We start from the raw sequence: 19,116 nt of genomic DNA, 5'->3' as shown, positions 1-19,116 counted from the left end.
TTGCTTCTTCACTTGAGTTGTGCTATCCTTGCAATGTAGTTTTCTTTAGCTTTGCTTGCTGTTTGAATAAAGTATCAAGATCTGAAATTCTTGACTGAGAGATAGCCATACATGAATTGGAATTTGCTAGAATACTCTATGTGCTTCGCTTATATCTTTTGAGCTTTATAGTTTTTGCTCTAGTACTTCACTTATATCTTTTAGAGCACGATGGTGGATTTGTTTTGAAGAAATAGATGAACTCTCATGCTTCACTTATATTATTTTGAGAGTCGTTAATAGCATGGTAATTCGCTTAATGTTAATATACTTGGTGTTCAAGATATGTGAAACTTTCTTTTGAGTGCGTTGAATACTAAGATAAGTTTGATGCTTGATAATTCTTTTGAGATATGGAGGTGATATTATCAAAGTAATGCTATTTGGGTGATTATGAATTTAAAAAAAATGCTTGTGTTGAAGTTTGTGATTCCCGTAGCATGCATGTATGGTGAACCGCTTTGTGATGAAGTTGGAGCACAATTTTATTTATTGATTGTCTTCCTTATGAGTGGCGGTCGGGGACGAGCGATGGTCTTTTCCTACCAATCTATCCCCCTAGGAGCATGCGCGTAGTGCTTTGGTTTTTGATGACTTCTAAATTTTTGCAACAAGTGCATGAGTTCTTATGATTAATGTTGAGTCCATGGATTATACGCATTCCCATCTTTCCACCTTTGCTAGCCTCTCCAATACCGCACACTTTTCGCCAGTATCATACACCCACCATATACCTTCCTTAAAACAGCCACCATACCTACCTATCATGGCATTTCCATAGCCATTCCGAGATATATTGCCATGCAACTTTCCACCGTTCCGTTTATTATGACACGCTCCATCATTGTCATATTGCTTTTTGCATGAACATGTAGTTGACATTGTATTTGTGGCAAGGCCACCTTCATAATTTTCATACATGTCACTCTTGATTCATTGCATATCCCGATACACTGCCGGGGGCATTCATATAGAGTCATACTTTGTTCTAAGTATCGAGTTGTAATTGTTGAGTTGTAAGAAAAATAAAAGTGTGATGATCATCATTATTAGAGCATTGTCCCAAGTGAGGAAAGGATGATGGAGACTATGATTCCCCCCATAAGTCGTGATGAGACTCCAGACGAAATAAAATAAAAGAGGCCGAAGAAGCCCAAATAAAAAAAGGCCATAAAAAGAGAAAAGGCCCAAATAAAAAAAATGAGAGAAAAAGAGAGAAGGGACATTGCTACTATCCTTTTACCACACTTGTGCTTCAAAGTAGCACCATGATCTTCATGATAGAGAGTCTCATATGTTGTCACTTTCATATACTAGTGGGAATTTTTCATTATCGAACTTGGCTTGTATATTCCAATGATGGGCTTCCTCAAAAGTGCCCTAGGTCTTCGTGAGCAAGCGAGTTGGATGCACACCCACTTAGTTTCTTTCATTGAGCTTTCATATACTTATAGCTCTAGTGCATCTGTTGCATGGCAATCCCTACTCACTCACATTGATATCTATTGATGGGCATCTCCATAGCCCGTTGATATGCCTAGTTTTGTCTTCTCCACAACCACCATTCTATTCCACCTATAGTGCTATGTCCATGGCTCACGCTCATGTATTGCGTGAAAGTTGAAAGAGTTTGAGATTATTAAAGTATGAAACAATTGCTTGGCTTGTCATCGGGGTTGTGCATGATTGAATACTTTGTGTGATGAAGATAGAGCAACAGCCAGACTATATGATTTTGTAGGGATGAACTTTCTTTTGCCATGTTATTTTGAGAAGACATGATTGCTTTGATTAGTATGCTTGAAGTATTATTATTCTTTATGTCAATATGAACTTTTGTCTTGAATCTTTCGGATCTGAATATTCATATCACAATTAAGAAGATTTACATTGAAATTATGCCAAAGTATCACTCCGCATAAAAAATTCTTTTTTACCAATTACCTACTCGAGGACGAGCAGGAATTAAGCTTGGGGATGCTTGATACGTCTCCAACGTATCTATAATTTTTGATTGCTCCATGCTACTTTATCTACTGTTTTAGGCAATATTGGGCTTTATTATCCACTTTTATATTATTTTTGGGACTAACCTATTAACCGGAGGCCCAGCCCAGATTTGCTGTTTTATGCCTATTTCAGTGTTTCGAGGAAAAGGAATATTAGACGGAGTCAAAACGGAACGAAATCAACTAGAGAAGTTATTTTTGGAAGGAAACCCACCTGATGGACTTGGACCCCACGTCAGAAGATACGGGAGGTGCTCACGAGGGTGGGGGGCGCACCCTCCCCCCTGGGCGTGCCTCCTGCCTCGTGTGTCCCCCGTAGCTCAACCAACGTTCTCCCTGCACCCAAATATACCTATGTACCCTAAAACTTCCAGAACAGAACATAGATCGGGAGTTCCGCCACCGCAAGCCTCTGTAGCCACCAAAAACCAATCGGGACCCCGTTTCGGCACCCTGCCGGAGGGGGATCCCATCATCCGAGGCCATATTCATCATCCCGGTGCTATCCATGACGAGGAGGGAGTAGTTCACCCTCGGGGCTGAGGGTATGCACCAGTAGCTATATGTTTGATCTCTCTCTCTCTCGTGTTCTCTCTCGTGTTCCTCTATGGCACGATCTTGATGTATCCCGATCTTTGCTATTGTAGTTGGATCTTATGATGTTTCTCCCGCTCTACTCTCTTGTGATGAATTGAGTTTCCCCTTTGAAGTTATCTTATCGGATTGAGTCTTTTATGAACACTTGATGTATGTCTTGCGTGGGATAACCGTGGTGACAATGGGTTATTCTATTGATCCACTTGATGTATGTTTTGGTGATCAACTTGCTTGTTTCATGACACTTGGGAACCTATGCATAGGGGTTGGCACACGTTCTTGACTCTCCGGTAGTAGCTTTGGGGCACTCTTTGAAGTACTTTTATGTTGGTTGGATGAATCTGAGATTGTGTGATGCATATCGTATAATCATGGCCACGGATACTTGAGGTGACAATGGAGTATCTAGGTGACATTAGGGTTTTGGTTGATTTGTATCTTAAGGTGTTATTCTAGTACAAACTCTTTTATAGATCGATCCGAAGGAATAGCTTCGTGGTGGTTTCGTACTCGACCATAATCTCTACGTGTGTTCTCCGCTATTAGTGTCTTTGGAGTGACTCTTTGTTGCATGTTGAGGGCTTGTCATATGTTCTATCTATGTTATTATTGTTGAGAGAACTTACACTAGTGAAAGTATGAACCCTAGGCCTTGTTTCCTATCATTGCAATACCGTTTACGCTCACTTTTATCGCTCGCTACCTTGTTGTTTTTATTATTTCAGATTACAAAAACATATATCTACTATCTATTTTGCACTTGTATTATCATCTCTTCGCCGAACTAGTGCACCTATACAATTTACCATTGTATTGGGTGTGTTGGGGACACAAGAGACTTTTTGTTATTTGGTCGCAGGGTTGTTTGAGAGAGACCATCTTCATCCTACGCCTCCTACGGATTGATAAACCTTAGGTCATCCACTTGAGGGAAATTTGCTACTGTCCTACAAACCTATGCACTTGCAGGCCCAACAACGTCTACAAGAAGAAGGTTGTGTAGTAGACATCAAATGTCCTCATGAATCCACCTGTGAAGAATAGGAACTCCATATCAAATTCTTCATATGGACCAAATTCTTCATATGGATCCAAGTCCTCATACGGACTAAATTCCTCACATGGATCAATTTCCTCAAAAGGATCAAAATCCTCATATGATCATCATCGTGTTGACCCTTCTGTTTCGCAGGGTAGAGCTAAGGGCTATAAATATGAGCACTATTCTTCTAATCATTATTTTCATAAGTCCTCAAAGAATTTCTCTGCTTATTCATATGCTTATCCTAACCCCTCTTATGTGAAACAAAGTGGACTGGCTTCCATGCCTCCTTTCTCATATGGTGCTCGCAAAGTGATGAATTATTTGCCACCCCTTCAGATGCGGGTGGTGAAGAAAAATAACTAATCTCTTATGTAGGGTCAGGTCTCCAGACGTGCTCAAAACGTCTGAAGAATTTGCTGGAGACCTGAGCATTGCCTAAAAGGACGTAGGCTAATCATGAAGAAATGAACCTTCATTACTCACGTCCTCATATTTTTTATCTGTTCTATTGCTTGATGAAATTGATCTGATGATATTGATGTCATATTCTTCACTGATGAAGTATATGAGTTCGTAAGTTGCACTAATTCATCTGCAGGATGATCAACCCAAAGCAAATGAGTGGGTCCTCGATAGTGGATGTATGAATCACATGACTGGTGACAAGAATCTATTGATGGATGCTCCTTTATCACCATCGCATCTGAAGCATATCATCTTCGCTGACAAAGGCAAAAGTCAGGTATTGGGTCTAGGTAAGGTTGCGATCTCTAAGGATCGACACATGGACAAAGTCATGCTTGTCGAGTCCTTAGGATACAACCTCGTGTCTATCTCAATGCTTTGTGATCTCAATATGGTTGTTGTCTTTGGCAAATATCGTTGTGTTGTGATCATGGAATCTTACAATTCCAAAGTGTTCGAAGGCTTTAGGAGAGGAGACTTGTACATTGTTGATTTCTCTACAGGCCCACAACCAGCCGTAGGCCTACTTGCAAAAGCTTCAGAAGGCTGGCTATGGCATCGACGACTTGGTCATGCTCGCTTGAGGAATTTTCACACGCTTGCGAAGAAGAAGCATGTCATTGGCATTGAGAATGTCAAATTCCTCAAGGATCATTTATGCGAAGCCTGTGAAGCTGGAAAGATGATAAAGGCCAAGAATCCAGCATAGACTATCATGACTACCACTCGACCATTTGAATTGCTTCATATGGATCTCTTTGGTCCTAATCATTATTCTGCCGTTACTAATGATGCATCTCTATATTGTTTTGTTATTGTTGATGATTATTCTCGTTACACATGGGTGCACATTGTCACTTAAAACATGAGGTGCAGGAAGTCTTCAAACGATTTTCCTCGAGGGCTTCAACCAACTTTGGTGTGAAGATCAAGCACATCATAAGTGACAATGGGACTGAGTTCAAGAATTCTGGTCGTGATGACTATCTTGATGAACTTCGTATTACACATGAGTTATCTGCTCCTTATACTCCTTAGCAGAATGGCATCATGGAGCGCAAGAACAGAACTCTTGTTGAGATGGCTTGCACTATGCTTGATGAATACAAGACTCCTCGTCGTTTCTGGATTGAGGCAATTGATACTGCATGCCACATCATCAATAGAGTATATCTTCACAAATTCTTCAAGAAGACTGCTTATGAACTCCTCACTGACAAGAAACCCAATGTGAGTTACTTCAAAGTCTTCGGTGCTAAATGTTGGATTAGAGATCCTCATCACAATTCTAAATTTGCACCTAAAGCACATGAGGGTTTAATGCTTGGTTACGGAAAGGACTCGCACACTTACAAAGTCTTCAACAACGTTCTCCACAAGGTTGTTGAAACTGTAGATGTGCGGTTCGATGAAACTAATGGCTCGCAAAGAGAGCACCTACCTTCCGTGTTAGATGAACCAGCACCTGAGGAATCTATCAAGTCCAAGGCTACTGAGGATGTCATTCCTACCGAAGAATCTGCTGAAAAATTCATTCCAGAACGTGAAGAACGTCGGGCTGGCGCACTTGAAGAAAATGGTGCTGATGAAAAAGCTCTTGAAGAAAATGCAGATCAAATTCCTCGAAGACAACCCGCTCATCCTCGCATCGCAAATGAGTGCAAGTCGAGAAGATCATCGATGGCATTGAAGCACCAGGTCCTCTCACACGCTCAAAAGCTTCACATTTGTCTAACTTTTGTGGGCACTTTGCTTTTGTCTCTATCACAGAGCCCACTAAGGTAGATGAATCATTTATGGAGCCTGAGTGGATTCAAGCCATGCAAGAAGAATTACATCAGTTCGAGCTCAACAACGTCTGGGAACTGGTCAAACGTCCAGATCCTCGCAAGGACAACATTATTGGCACAAAGTGGATCTACCGCAACAAGCAAGATGAAAATGGCCTTGTGGTGAGGAATAAGGCATGACTTGTAGCTCAAGGATACACACAGGTTCAAGGAATTAACTTTGATGAAACTTCTGCACCTGTTGCTAGACTTGAGGCTATTCGCATATTACTTGCTTATGCTAACCATCATGATATTATCTTACAACAAATGGATGTGAAAAGTGCATTCCTCAATGGTAAGCTTGAGGAAGAACTATATGTTGCTCAACCCCCAGGTTTTGAAGATCCAAAGCATCCTGACAAAGTCTTCAGACTCAATAAGGCCATGTATGGCCTCAAGCAGGCCCCTCAGGCGTGGTATGATACTTTGAAGGAATTCCTCATGAAGAAAGGCTTCAACCTCGGATCACTCGACCCAACTCTTTTCACTAAATCCTATGATGGTGAATTGTTTGTGTGCCAAATTTATGTTGATGATATCATTTTTGGCTGTACTGACCAATGTTACAGTGATGAATTTGCCTATATGATGAGTGAAGAATATCAAATGTCTATGATGGGTGAATTGAAATTCTTTTTAGGTCTTCAAATTCGTCAATAGCGCAATGGCATATTCCTATCTCAAGAGAAATACCTCAAAGATGTATTAAGGAAATTCGGCATGCAAGATTGCAAAGGGGTCAAAATTGCAATGCCCACAAATGGACATCTATGCACTGATGAAAATGGTAAAGCCTTTGATCAAAAGGTATACCGCTCCATGATTGGATCTTTATTGTACCTATGTGCATCTAGGCCGGATATTATGCTTAGTGTTTCCATGTGTGCCCGATTTCAAGCTACACCGAAGGAATCACACCATAAGGCTGTGAAGCATATTCTTCGATATCTAGCTCACACACCAACACTTGGATTATGGTATCCCAAGGGTTCTTTGTTTGATCTTATTGGATATTCATACTCTGACTACGCTATTGATCGTGTGGACCGCAAGTCAACGTCAGGCACATGCCATTTCCTTGGACGTTCTTTCCTCTGTTGGTCCTTGAAGAAACATAACTGCGTATCACTCTCCACTGCCGAAGCTGAGTACATTGCTGCTGGATCGTGCTGTGCTCAATTACTATGGATGAAGCAAACACTTAAGGACTATGGTGTCAATGTGAAGAATGTGCCTCTCTACTGCGACAAAGAGAGCGCTATCAAGATTGCTCATAACCCGGTTCAACACTCGAAGACAAAGCACATCCAAATTCGTCATCATTTTCTTCGTGATCATGTGTTGAAGGGCGACATCTCCATCGACCACGCAAGCACTGAAGACCAGCTGGCCGATATCTTCACTAAGACCTTGGATGAGAAGAGATTTAGCAAGTTGCGGTGTGAGCTAAATATCCTAGAATCTTCGAATGTTCTCTAAAAAGGACCCACATCCTAACACTAATGCTGACTTGATGACTTAGATGTGCAACACACGAAGTAACATTTTTCTTCAATAAATGAAGACTAACCCTCTAAGTGTGAAGAAATTAATGAAGAAATTGATTCCCAGAGCCCTATGACAATTGTACGCGGTGTCTGAAATTAGCTTTCTTATACGGTGGGTTACGCCACCAACCAAAGTCGAAAATCTTCAATTTGGGGTTTTCTTCATTTTTGAAATTCCTCAGTTGTTCAAATTCTTCAACTTTGTATTATCTTCACTCTTTCTATCGTTATTCTTCATTGGCTATATATATATATGAGTTTATGTCCGTTACATCATTCACTTATTGCTAATTCTTCAAGTTGATTTTTCTGCTAAGTGAATGTGATCGGACCCTTCCCCCTCTATGCTAAACTCAACCCAGTCTGTTCACAAATTCTTCATGTGCGTTCTATTTGAAACTCGTTCAAAATCTTCACTGTGTCCTTGACAGCTGAAGAAATTGCGAACGGAACTTTTAACTTATCTTATATAAATTTCCGGCTTTGCCGCTCAAACTGTTCCGCATCCGACGACAATACTTATCTATTTGCCCACAATCTTACATGATCGCCACCTCTCAGTACGTGGGTGACACATGTCAAGAGAATGAGAAGGTCCAGGGGCACGTTCGTCCAATTTCCTCGGGCATACAGTTTTTCACTCCCACTATAAATACCCCCACCTCTTCCTCACTTTGTTTTTATTCCGCTCATTCTCACTCCCGCTCGAGATTCTCAAACCCTAGCACCGCAGCTACTTCATCGCCGCCGGTGAGGAAGAGCTTCACTTCCTCGACCTCGTCGCCGTCGTACTCGCGCCGGTTGTGGATTTCCTCACTCCACCGCTGCCCTAGCTGTCTTCGTCTGCCGAGTTAGGGCATGGAAGATCTTAACTGACGAACTTGACATCTACACTTCTCAGTTTGTCGTGTTCTTCATCAAGGGTAATTAAAAGTTACTTTTACTGCCCTCTTTGATTCAATTGTTTTCTTGAAAATCTTCAAAGGTGTTTATTCTTCAAATCTTCACACACTGAACACCTCACATGTCATCTGCTCTTGATTCGTTTCTCTAAGCAATGATTTTCTTCAAGATTCCTCAATTGTGTGGATTTTCAATCTGTACAACTCTGGAAGCTAAGATAAAGAACGCTTAGTGAAATTCTTCAAGACTCATCTGGTCGAATTCCTCAAACCTATTATTTTTGAAAAAACTTCTGAGAAGGCATATGACCTCTCCAAATTCCTCACAACTATACTTTGTTCACAGGTACACATGTCCACTGTTGAATCACTAGGTTCTCATTAACTTAACTCATGTGCAGCGTTCCTCGAAGAAAGTAGCACACCTCTTCAGAAACTTCAGTTGTTCATATTCCTCAGCTGAAGAAAATGGCTGACGGTAAGAAGCCACAAAAGGGTGGAAAGAGGCCTGAGGTCAACACAACATTTGAGATCTATGATGACATTTATGCTGGATATTGCACACCCCCTGAGGAAGATAAAAATCAGCGCAAGGTGCGCATTCAAAAGATTGAGAGAAGATGGGCACGGGAATGGAGGGACTACAGATATGTCACTCCCAAGTATATGAAGAAATTCGCACTCAACCCACCTTGCCCAAGACCTCCATTAGCACCTGGCCAATTGGCACATCCCACCAGCCTCAAGCGCAGTGAGGATTATCCTGATGAATGGGCAAAGCGCCAGGCCAAACTGGCCAAACAAGCAAAGGAAGCAGTGAGGAAATTTAATGAAGACTCTACTGTTGCTGCTACCGCTGCTGAGGCCTCTTCTAGCAAGCCGAAGAAGGCCATGGCTAAGAAGCCTTCTCACAAGCCAAGTGCTTCACCCTCAATGCCCTCACGGCCAGATTCTTCAAAGCCCTCATGGCCAATTCCTCAGTCTGCTCCTCCTTCAAAGTCCTCAGCTCCTCCGACAAAGTCTTCAGCTGCTCCGACTAAATCCTATGCACCTATGCATCTCTCCACGTGCTAAAGGACTACAGGAATCTCAATTGCCTCAGGAGCTTCTGCGAGTTCCTCAGCTGCACCAAATTCCTCAACTGGCCCCTCTTTGCTGAAGAAAAAGGCCACTGATGGACGAGGCCCTCGACCAAGTCCTCACAAGAAGAAGGTCGCCTTTCAAGTGCCCTCTGATGACGATGAGGATGATGATGAAGAACTTGCCAAAATCATCAGAGACAGGCAGGCCAGGGCTGCTAGAGCCAAAGGCAGCAATGTGCCATTGTTGTTGGATCCAAAGTTGATCCTAAACTTCATTGATCTATGGCACAAGGACCCAAACACACCTTTGCCGGAGATGAACCTCACTACTTGTCACAGTCATGTTTTGACTCCCTTCATTGAAGAAGCAAAGTGGAAATTTGAAGAAGGAAGAAGACTGAAGAAAGCGCAGTACAAGAAGCAGCGCTACCTAAAGGACAATGTCCTCACTCTTACCCCTGATCAACTCATTGCCTTGCAAGCTGAGATCAAGAAACAGAGTGATGAATTCAATCGCTACTATGCTGATTGGAAGGGCGCCAAGGTCCGGTTCGTCAAGCTGACGAAGTCATTCACTTCAAGTGATGCTGCTCCTGTGCACATTGAAGTCACTCTGGCTGAAGCATCTGCTCAGCCTACTGAAGAACATGCCAGCACCGCTGATGACAATTAGACTGCTGAAGAAAATGAAAGTACCAGTGTCGATGACTGCATTCCAGCCGCTGAAGAAATTGCCAGGGCATCCACTAGTGGTGCGCCTAAAGAAATTGAAGAAGTCATGGCAACTGCATCAGTTGCGCCTAAAGAAACTGTACCAAATTCCTCTGCTCCTCCTGCGCCTACACCAAATCCGATCCTTCCATCTGCATCAGATGCAAAGAAGACCAAGGCTGCAGAGCGTGTAGCTGTGAAGAAAAGGAAGGCATCAACTTCATCAGATTCTTCAGCTCCGAAGAAGATGAAGCCTTTGACAAGATCAATTAACAACCCAATTGATGTCGTCCCTATCTCATTCATGCCATCAAAGGACCTTGTTCCTTTTGGTGAAGATTATGTGATTCCAAGTGAATTTGATGAAGAGAATCCTTCTGCTGCTTCTTTAGAGCAGTTGGATGAAGAAATTGAAGTGGATGCAATCCCTTCAACACCAGTTGTCTCCTCGCTTATGCCTCAGTTCACTGCTGAAGAGGCCGTCGTTGAAGAAATGGAAGATGAGGATGTGGACATTGGCTGTACCACACCTGTGCTGAATGATGACTTTTGGGAAAGTCAGCACCCCAACTCTCCAATGTTCACTCCACTTCAAGCAATTCCTCAGTCCCCTGCTGCTACTAAAGTACAAATGGGTTCTAAAGAACCACATGCAACCCCATCTGTCCATGAAGAAATTCCAGCCACTAGTGCTGAAGAAAATGTAAATGAAGAATTGAAGACCCATGCTGCAGCTGAAGAAGAGTCTCAAATTCCTTAGTCTGTGGATCCTGAGATTGTGATTTCTGAGGTGGTGACGCAATTGACTGACACTCCTCAGCCCAAGCCAAAGGATCCCTTCTCAAAGAAGCAGAAATTCAAGGCTGATGACTTCTTCGGCGAGCATGTTTTTTTCATTGAATTCAATCCTTATGACAATGCTCGTCTTAGAAGGAAGCATTTCTGGACTGCCAGCCAGGAAAATTTCTATTCCTCACTACTTTTCAACAAGGATAAAGTCTTCGACCACGAGCATATTCCTCACGTGGACATGGAATCAATGCCTTGCTTCTCTCAAGTCCTCAGTATGCTTCATGATGCAGGCTTGCTCAACTTTTGCTGAGACATAGTTGATTGGAATGAAGAGCTTATTCTTCAGTTCTATGCAACGCTCCACATCACAGGTGATGCTGATGATATCAACACTTGGGTGTTGGACTGCATGACTGAAAACACTCATTACAAGGCACCGGCCTCTGAATTACTTCATGCCCTGCCAATTAGTCCTCCACCTGAAGGTGCTCGTTGTCTGTACCAAGAGCCTGAACTCACTACTCATTATATGCAAGTGCTCATGAAGCCTCTAAAGCCCGGTCAAGCCCCAAGGACCAAATTCCTCAAGAAGGAACTGCTGTATGTGCCAAGAACCGTCTATCGCATTCTGACGAAGACTATGAGTCCTATCAAAGGCTACGACTCATCTGATGAGGAAAATGTTGGCATCATGAAGAATATGCTATTCAACATCATGCATGGCATCCCTATCAATTATCATGATTTCTTCATGAGGACTCTGGCAAATGTTGCACTTTCACCGTTTGATCTGAAGCCTTATGCTCCTTGGATTATGAGATTCCTCAGAACAAGGTCTTCACTCAACTACAAAGCTGACTTTCAGAATCACCTCAGCTACTTGCCACCGATTGAAGTCCTCAAGTGTACATATTCCTCAGTTGATGAGAATGGCAAGGCACCAGCTATTATCGATGAAGGTATTCGTCCATTGGATGGTCAGTTCCTCAAAGTTGCATCTTATTCCACCAATGATGACTTTGCCACTCATGATTCTGCTACCAATGCATTCAAGCCAAATCCTCAAGCCACTGCTCCTCGTGTGATGACTGACCGTGAGCTGCTTCTTAGTCTTCACCAGAAGGTGGATCGAAACCAAAAATGGGTTAAACGTCAGGTTGGCTTTATTCTTCACAACATGACCTCTATACATAATGCAGTGAAGAAAAACCATTACTACCTACATGAAGTCTTCGATCGCACCTAGGCTATTCTGTCACATCTCTATGGTGAAGAAGATCTGAAGCAAATGGGTTTCAAGGAAGATTGTGACTGGTCTGCTCCTCCACCGAAGAGATTCAAGAAGGTCAAGGTTCCTTCCTTGGTCGCCAGTTCATATTCTTCATCACGCGACACGGACGAGTATGAAGACTTGGATGACACTGTGGCAGGCCGTACAACGACTCAAGACCCCAACAACGCTGGCACTCCTCCATCATCATGATATTCTTCAGGGGCGTTAGTCCTCACTTTCAACCCTTTTGGTCATTCGATGACAAAGGGGGAGAAATTTGAGTTAGTCTTCAAGCGGGTCTATCTTTATGGGCGTTTTTTTTCTAAGTTACAACTCTCATTCTTTTGATGACTTTGCTGGATCGAGTTGTAATCTTAAACTCTATGGTGGCCTGATACTTTTGCTGAGTTCTTCTGCATGCTTATTCCTCATTGATGTTAATGCACGCATGCTGAAGTACATCAGTCACCATATTTCATCATGCATTTCAAATTCTTCATACTATATATCAAATGCGTGTATGAATTACAAGATATAGGGGGAGATCTCCATGATTATACTCTTCAAGTGTGCATTGCTTCAAAAGCAAATTCCTCACTATGCACTTCTTCAGGGGGAGTTCTTCTATATCTTGCAATCAAATTCCTCAACATCAGTATTTACACTTCATATGTTTATCCCCGTTGAAAACTTAACCTATATTCTCATCAATCACCAAAAAGGGGGAGATTGTAAGTGCATCTAGTGCCCCTTAGTGATTTTGGTGTATTGAAGACTTATAGGTTAAGGGACTGATGCATTTGTGAGTGTACACAGGTCTATAAGTCTATGAGGAGTTTGATATTTACAAAGAAAGTCAACCCCTAAAAATTAAGTTCTTCGACTGAAGACTTTGGATTTCTGAAGACTTTCTGAAGACTTTGAAAGTGAAGAAATTGGTGTGACCTTGAAGACTTGGGAATCATTCGAGAAACATGAAGCGTGAAGACTTTTGTTTTCCTAGTTTCATTTTCTCTTTCTTGAGTCATAGGAAACACCATACTGTTAAAGGGGGTCGAGGAAATACTAAGGAAAAATTTCCATGTGATGCTCAACTCAAAATCCTACACCTACCAATCCCTTCGAGTGAAGCCATTGGAAATCTCATACAGTTCAGTCATATTCTTCAGTGACAGAGATGAAGTTCTTCTGGTCTCTGAGGAATTTGTTCTGACTGAGGAGTTAGGAATTCGCTAGTGCGGATTGCCTACACAGTGAGGAACATGATAGCCCTGAGGAATTTGAAAGTCAAAATTCTAACTGTTGCTGTGCTATGCGCCAGCTCTCCCAAAATATCTACCCACCTAACGGTCATGTCATTCAAGGGCATTTATGTCTTATCATGTTGGGCTGCTCCCTAGGCTATAAATAGCCGCCCCCTACAACCACTAGCTGGTTGGCTGCTCCGAGAGAAACTGACACTTGTCATTTGAGAGCATCCCATCCTCCGAGGACTTTGAGCTAAAGTCATCAAGTGAGGAAAACCCAAACCCAACACACCTACAACCCAAAGTGATTGAGCATCACTGAAGAGATTGATCCTGCGTGGATCCTACGCTTGTTACCTTTGAAGACTGTGCTTCTTCCAGACGGTTAGGCGTCATGGTCTAAAGGATCCAAGAGGAATTGTGGATCGCCGAGTGACCTAGTCTGTGAAGGTTTGGAAGTCACCTAAAGACTTACCATGAGTGATTGGGCGAGGTTTGTGTGACCTTAGCTCAAGGAGAATATGGTGAGGACTGTGTATCCGGGACTGTGTGTCCTCGAGTTTAAATACTCAGCCGCTCCAACCAGACGTACAACTGAGACAACAGTTGGAACTGGTCTACGAAATCATTGTCTTCACCAAGCTTACTGGTTCTATTTCCTCAACTCTTTCATTTCCTCATTTCTGTTGTTGTGTGCTTGTTCATATCTGTTTGAAGACTTTGACTGAAGACTTTCTCAATTTCCTCAGTTCAATTTCTTCAGTCTGTCCGTCTTCATCCTGTGTTATCCCGTGCTTACGCTTTATGTACTATGTGTTTTTTATTTCATCATCATGACTATGCTTGTGTTCTACTGTGTTTACTTTTGAGTACTTATTCCGCTGCAAGTAGTTCTTCATATAGGAATTTCCTCCCAACAAATTCCTCAGTGAAGAATTTATAAAAATCGCCTATTCAGCCCCCTCTAGTCGATATAACGCACTTTCATCACCTCCTGGGGTCGTTGGTGTCTGGCCTTCTCATGCAATAACCTTAATAGATTCATTTGGCGCAATCAAGACCAGGTGCAACCCGCATTGAGGTAGGGCCTCGTGAGTCCCGCGCTGCTCACGGGTGCCCATACACACCTCCTCCAGCCCTACCGTGCAAGCCACATGTTAGGGCGGGGTTGTACACGCCCCGGGGGTTCCTCTAAGGAGAGCCCCCTCCCACGCACCAGTGGAAGCACCATGCTCCGCGCTGGACGTTGCCACCGCCGAGGAGCGGCTATGACCGTGCAAGAGCGGAAGCGCTATGCTCTGCACTGGTGATAAACAACTGGGGGTGGCCTCGCGGCCGCATTAACCTCAGGGAGCCTCCGGGCTCAGTGACCAGCCTCACCGCGCTGCTCTCCCTCGGGAGGGTAGCACGAGGGGGTTGGGCATGGGGGCTAGGCTCAGGTCACGCCTGGCGTACCCCACCTTGCCAGGCCTCACGGGCCTGGTTTTCGTGCACCCCTCCCAAGCGAGAGCTCGGCGAGGGAAAGGTATGATGGTCGGTCCGTACGTCAAGGGGGACTCTTGAGCATCGCATCTCAGGAGCCTAACTGGCCACTAGACCCTCACCCCTTGGGCTCATCCTGGCGATCCGGCCGACCCAACGGTGGCTGAGGCATGCGCAGGGCCCGGCCCTGCAGACGCAGAATAGCGAAGACCTAACTTTCATTCCTTTTCAAGTCGTTCGTACGTCAAGGGGGACTCCTGAGCATCGCGTCTCAGGAGCCTAACTGGTCACGTAGCCCCTCACCCCTTGGGCTCGTCCTGGCGATCTGGACGACCCAATGATGGCTGAGGCATGCGCGGGGCCGGGCCCTACTAACGCAGAACACCAAGGCTTGCCCCTGCACCTTTTCCAAAGTTGTTCGCATGTCAAGGAGGACTCCTGAGCATCGCGTCTCAGGAGCCTAACTGGTCACGTAGCCTCTCACCCCTTGGTCTCGTCCTGGTGATCTGGACGACCAAACGGCGGCTGAAATATGCGTGGGGCCGGGCTCTGCCGACGCAGGACAATAAAGCAAACGGAAAAGTCAAGGGACCATAATCTAATTATTACAAAACATATTGTTCCAAGAAAATAGTTTTAAACGCCTCCCTGAGGCATGCTACATGATACAGGACATACAAGGAAAAGCAGAGTCACCAAGCCACCTCTTTAGACCTGGGCGCCACCGTCTCCCGCCAGCGGAGCCTTGTCGCCAGGCGCATCGCCCGTTGCATCGACCTCGGTCGGAGGACCAACGACCAGGTACTTACTCAGCATGGCGTCCACGGAGCTCTTCATGGCGGTGGCAGCAGCGTCCTGGGAGTCGGAGTCCGCCAGAGTGAGGAAGGAGGAGAGGTCAAAGTCGGCGTCCTGGAGATAGAGATGGCTGAAGACGCAAGTGAGAACCGAGGAAGAAAGTGAGTGCGCCTCACTTTCCACCAAAGAAGCAAACCCATCGACAGCATCCTCGAGCACTGCCAAGACTTTAGGAAGTAGGGTAGCAGGGCTCTCCCTCGGGGTCATCGCTGCCTTCTTCTTCAAGGAATCGTCCCCAAAGAGCAACTTCTGAGCCTTGTGGAAACGTGCCTCGAGGGAGGCAAGGGTGCTGCGCTCCATGGCGGCCACCTTCTTGGCCTCGGCAAGGGACGTCTTGATGAATCCGCCTCCTCCTTCAGCTTTGTCAGTCGGTCGCGCTCTGCAGCCTGCTCCAAGGCCGCCTTCTTCGCCTCAGCGTCTCGATCGGCGACGGCAGCCTCCTGGGCCTTCAGCTTCTCCTCACGCTCCTGGAGTTGGCTGGCTTGCTGATCGTGAAGAGCCTTCAGTTCAGCCTCCCCCACGCGGCACCGATCCTCAGCTTTTGCGGCCTCCTTCCATGCTAGGTCGCCCTCGGTGGCGACCACCCCGAGCACCTTCTGGGCTTCCTCTGCAGAGCCCTAGGACGCACGAACAGACACATTGGCCTGGAGCCAACCAGAAATCAGCCCCAGGCGCCCCTGCGTCGAGCGACAATCCGCGCCCCAAAGTTCACCTTGGAGGAGGTCTAGCGCCGCCCTTGCCTCCTCTAGGGCCCCGAAGGTGGCAGGAGCGCCGTGGCTCGGCCGCACGCTGGGCCGGAGAGAAGACGCCCTCGGTGCCAAGACAGAAGTAAGCTCAACCTCAGGAAGGACCGAGGGCTTCGGAGGCTGGTCAACCTCAGCAGCCGCATCAAGGAAGGGCGCCGGTGGGGTTAGCCTCGCCAAAGGCGCCGTCACCTCCTGAGGATGGGCTTCCACACCCTGGGGAGACAGCACCACCTCCAGAGCTGTAGGGGTCACGACACTCTCCTTCACTTGGGCCGCAGCAGCCACCCCGGCGCCTTCAGCCACGACGACCTCTGTGCCCTCCTTCTGCTTCTTCGACGAATACTACCTAATGACGGACGAAGACGCTAAGCATCGCTTCAAGAATCAACAAACGAGGCTAAGGGAAAGACTTACTGGCCGGCGAAGACATAGCTCCTCTTTAGGCTCAGCAGCGGGCGCTGAGGCAGGGCAGCTGGTGGTGAGCTCTTGGGAGATGGAGAGCTCGCGGTTGGTGCCACTCGAGGCACCGTCGACGAGGGAGGATCACTGCCCGAAGGAATCAGCGCGGTCCTGCCCTTCTTCATGGCCGTCCGCTTGGGCTACTTCGAAGAGCACACTCCAGACCTCGTGGTGACTCCAGAAGGGCGAGGCACCTCCACCACCGGAGGTGCGTCGTCATCATCATCATCATCATCATCAGGGAAGTCGCGGAGGAGCTCCCTCTACTGCGGGGCAGGGGATTCCTCCACCATCTCATCCACGGTGGCCTTGAAGGAATGATTTGTGAAGGACAGATCTACCAAGGATGGAGGCGACGGGGGAGGCCCCGCCCGCACAAGCCGAAACTCATCAAAGACTGGCATGGCGGCGGTGACCTCCTCCCCGTCAGTCCGGCAGTACAATGAGAGCCAATCCTCCGGAGGATCGCTCGGGTTCTTCTCCATTAAGTAAAGCAACACCTTGCTCAGCTTATCATCGGGAAGGGCATCCTGGCACAGGCGGATCTTGTCGTCGATGCCCCCAAGCTTCCACAGGGGGCAGGAGCGATCTTGGAGCGGTGCTATGCGCTGCCTCAAGAACTCCTTGATGCACATGGCCCCAGTCAGCTTTTCGCTCCTCGGGTCCTTCTCCATCTTCTTCACCAATGGCGTCAGGGAAGGGTCAGTGATCTTCTCAGAATACCACCCCTTCTCGGAGATGGGGAGTTTGGTCAGCAGATCCAACGAGCTCTGGGAGCACTTAGCATCCATCAGAACCCACCTCTTCGTGGCATCCTCTACCTTCTTCCTGGTGCGGGAGATCGCGTTACTGCCCCACGCCGCAACGAAGCGAATGCACCCAACCAGATGGTCACCAGTCATGCGAAGGAAGAAGAAGTGGCGGAGCATGGCGATGGAGGGCATCATTCCCACGAACGCCTACAGTAGAAGGCAAAAATGGACAGGAGGAGGATGGAGTTGGCATGAATGTGGAGCGCATGGAGGCCATATTGGTGAAGAACGGCGTAGAAGAAGCGAGAGAATGGGGGCACCAGCCCTGAGTAGACGCTGTGCAGGAAGAAAAGGAAGAAAGTGGTGTCAGCGGGCTCCGGTGCAGCAGTGGCGACCCGGAGCGCCGTCCCCTTCCACCCGTTGTCCTCGCTCGCCGTCAGGAGGAGCACGGTCTGGAGCTTCTCCCCATCCACGTAGGGTGCAAGCAATGCCGACTCGTACTAGGCAGAGTCGGCATCCGAGGTCGAGGCCGTGGTCTTCTCGGTGGCCATTGAGCAAAGGATTGGAGGGGAAAATCGGCAGATCTGGTGAGTTCTGTCGCTGCTGGGAGAAGGGGATCTGAAGCAAGACGAAGAAGGGGCAATGAAAGCCTGGCGGCGGATGGCGGCCCTTTTGTCTGATGGAGACAGTTGTTGTGGTAGCATGGGGAAGCGGAGTCACCCACATCCCATCAATCGCCATGCGTCATCAAGGCCGCATGCGGTTAGGGCCCGCGGTGCTCCGCACATGCCCTCTGGCTTTGCCTGGAAGCCAAGTCCGAGTGCGCCTTCGGCTGGGGGCTACTGTTGGCGTCCTAGATATGGGGGTATCCAGCCCTGCCTTCTTGCGGCCCACCATGTGGCTCCATCGACGGCCTGGTACGGCCCAGCTTCAGCATCAACAGCTCAAGACCCTCACGAGGGGCCAAGCCTCGCGAGGCGGACGACACCAAGACCCCCGAGGGGATCGGCCTCCTCTGGCTGGATCCCGAGGGGCGGAGAGTTCTATGCAAGGTTTACCTCATGAGGCTTAGCTGACGTGAGCCATGATGACCAAGGCCAGGCGGGCGCCAGGCGGGCGCAGAGCGAAGGTTTCCTCTTCGGTGCAAAGGAGGCAAGCCATAGGCGTGGAGACTCGAGGAATCAGCCAAAGGTTTCCATTCTGGTGCAATGCGACCAAGACCGCCAGGACGATAGGACGGAGGTCATCGACAAGCCCACCACAGTGTCATGACCAGAGGCT

This window comes from Triticum dicoccoides, chromosome 4B, assembly GCF_002162155.2.
Source record: "Triticum dicoccoides isolate Atlit2015 ecotype Zavitan chromosome 4B, WEW_v2.0, whole genome shotgun sequence".
In the NCBI taxonomy this organism is placed as follows: domain Eukaryota; kingdom Viridiplantae; phylum Streptophyta; class Magnoliopsida; order Poales; family Poaceae; genus Triticum; species Triticum dicoccoides.
Note: the sequence above shows the minus strand (reverse complement) of the source record.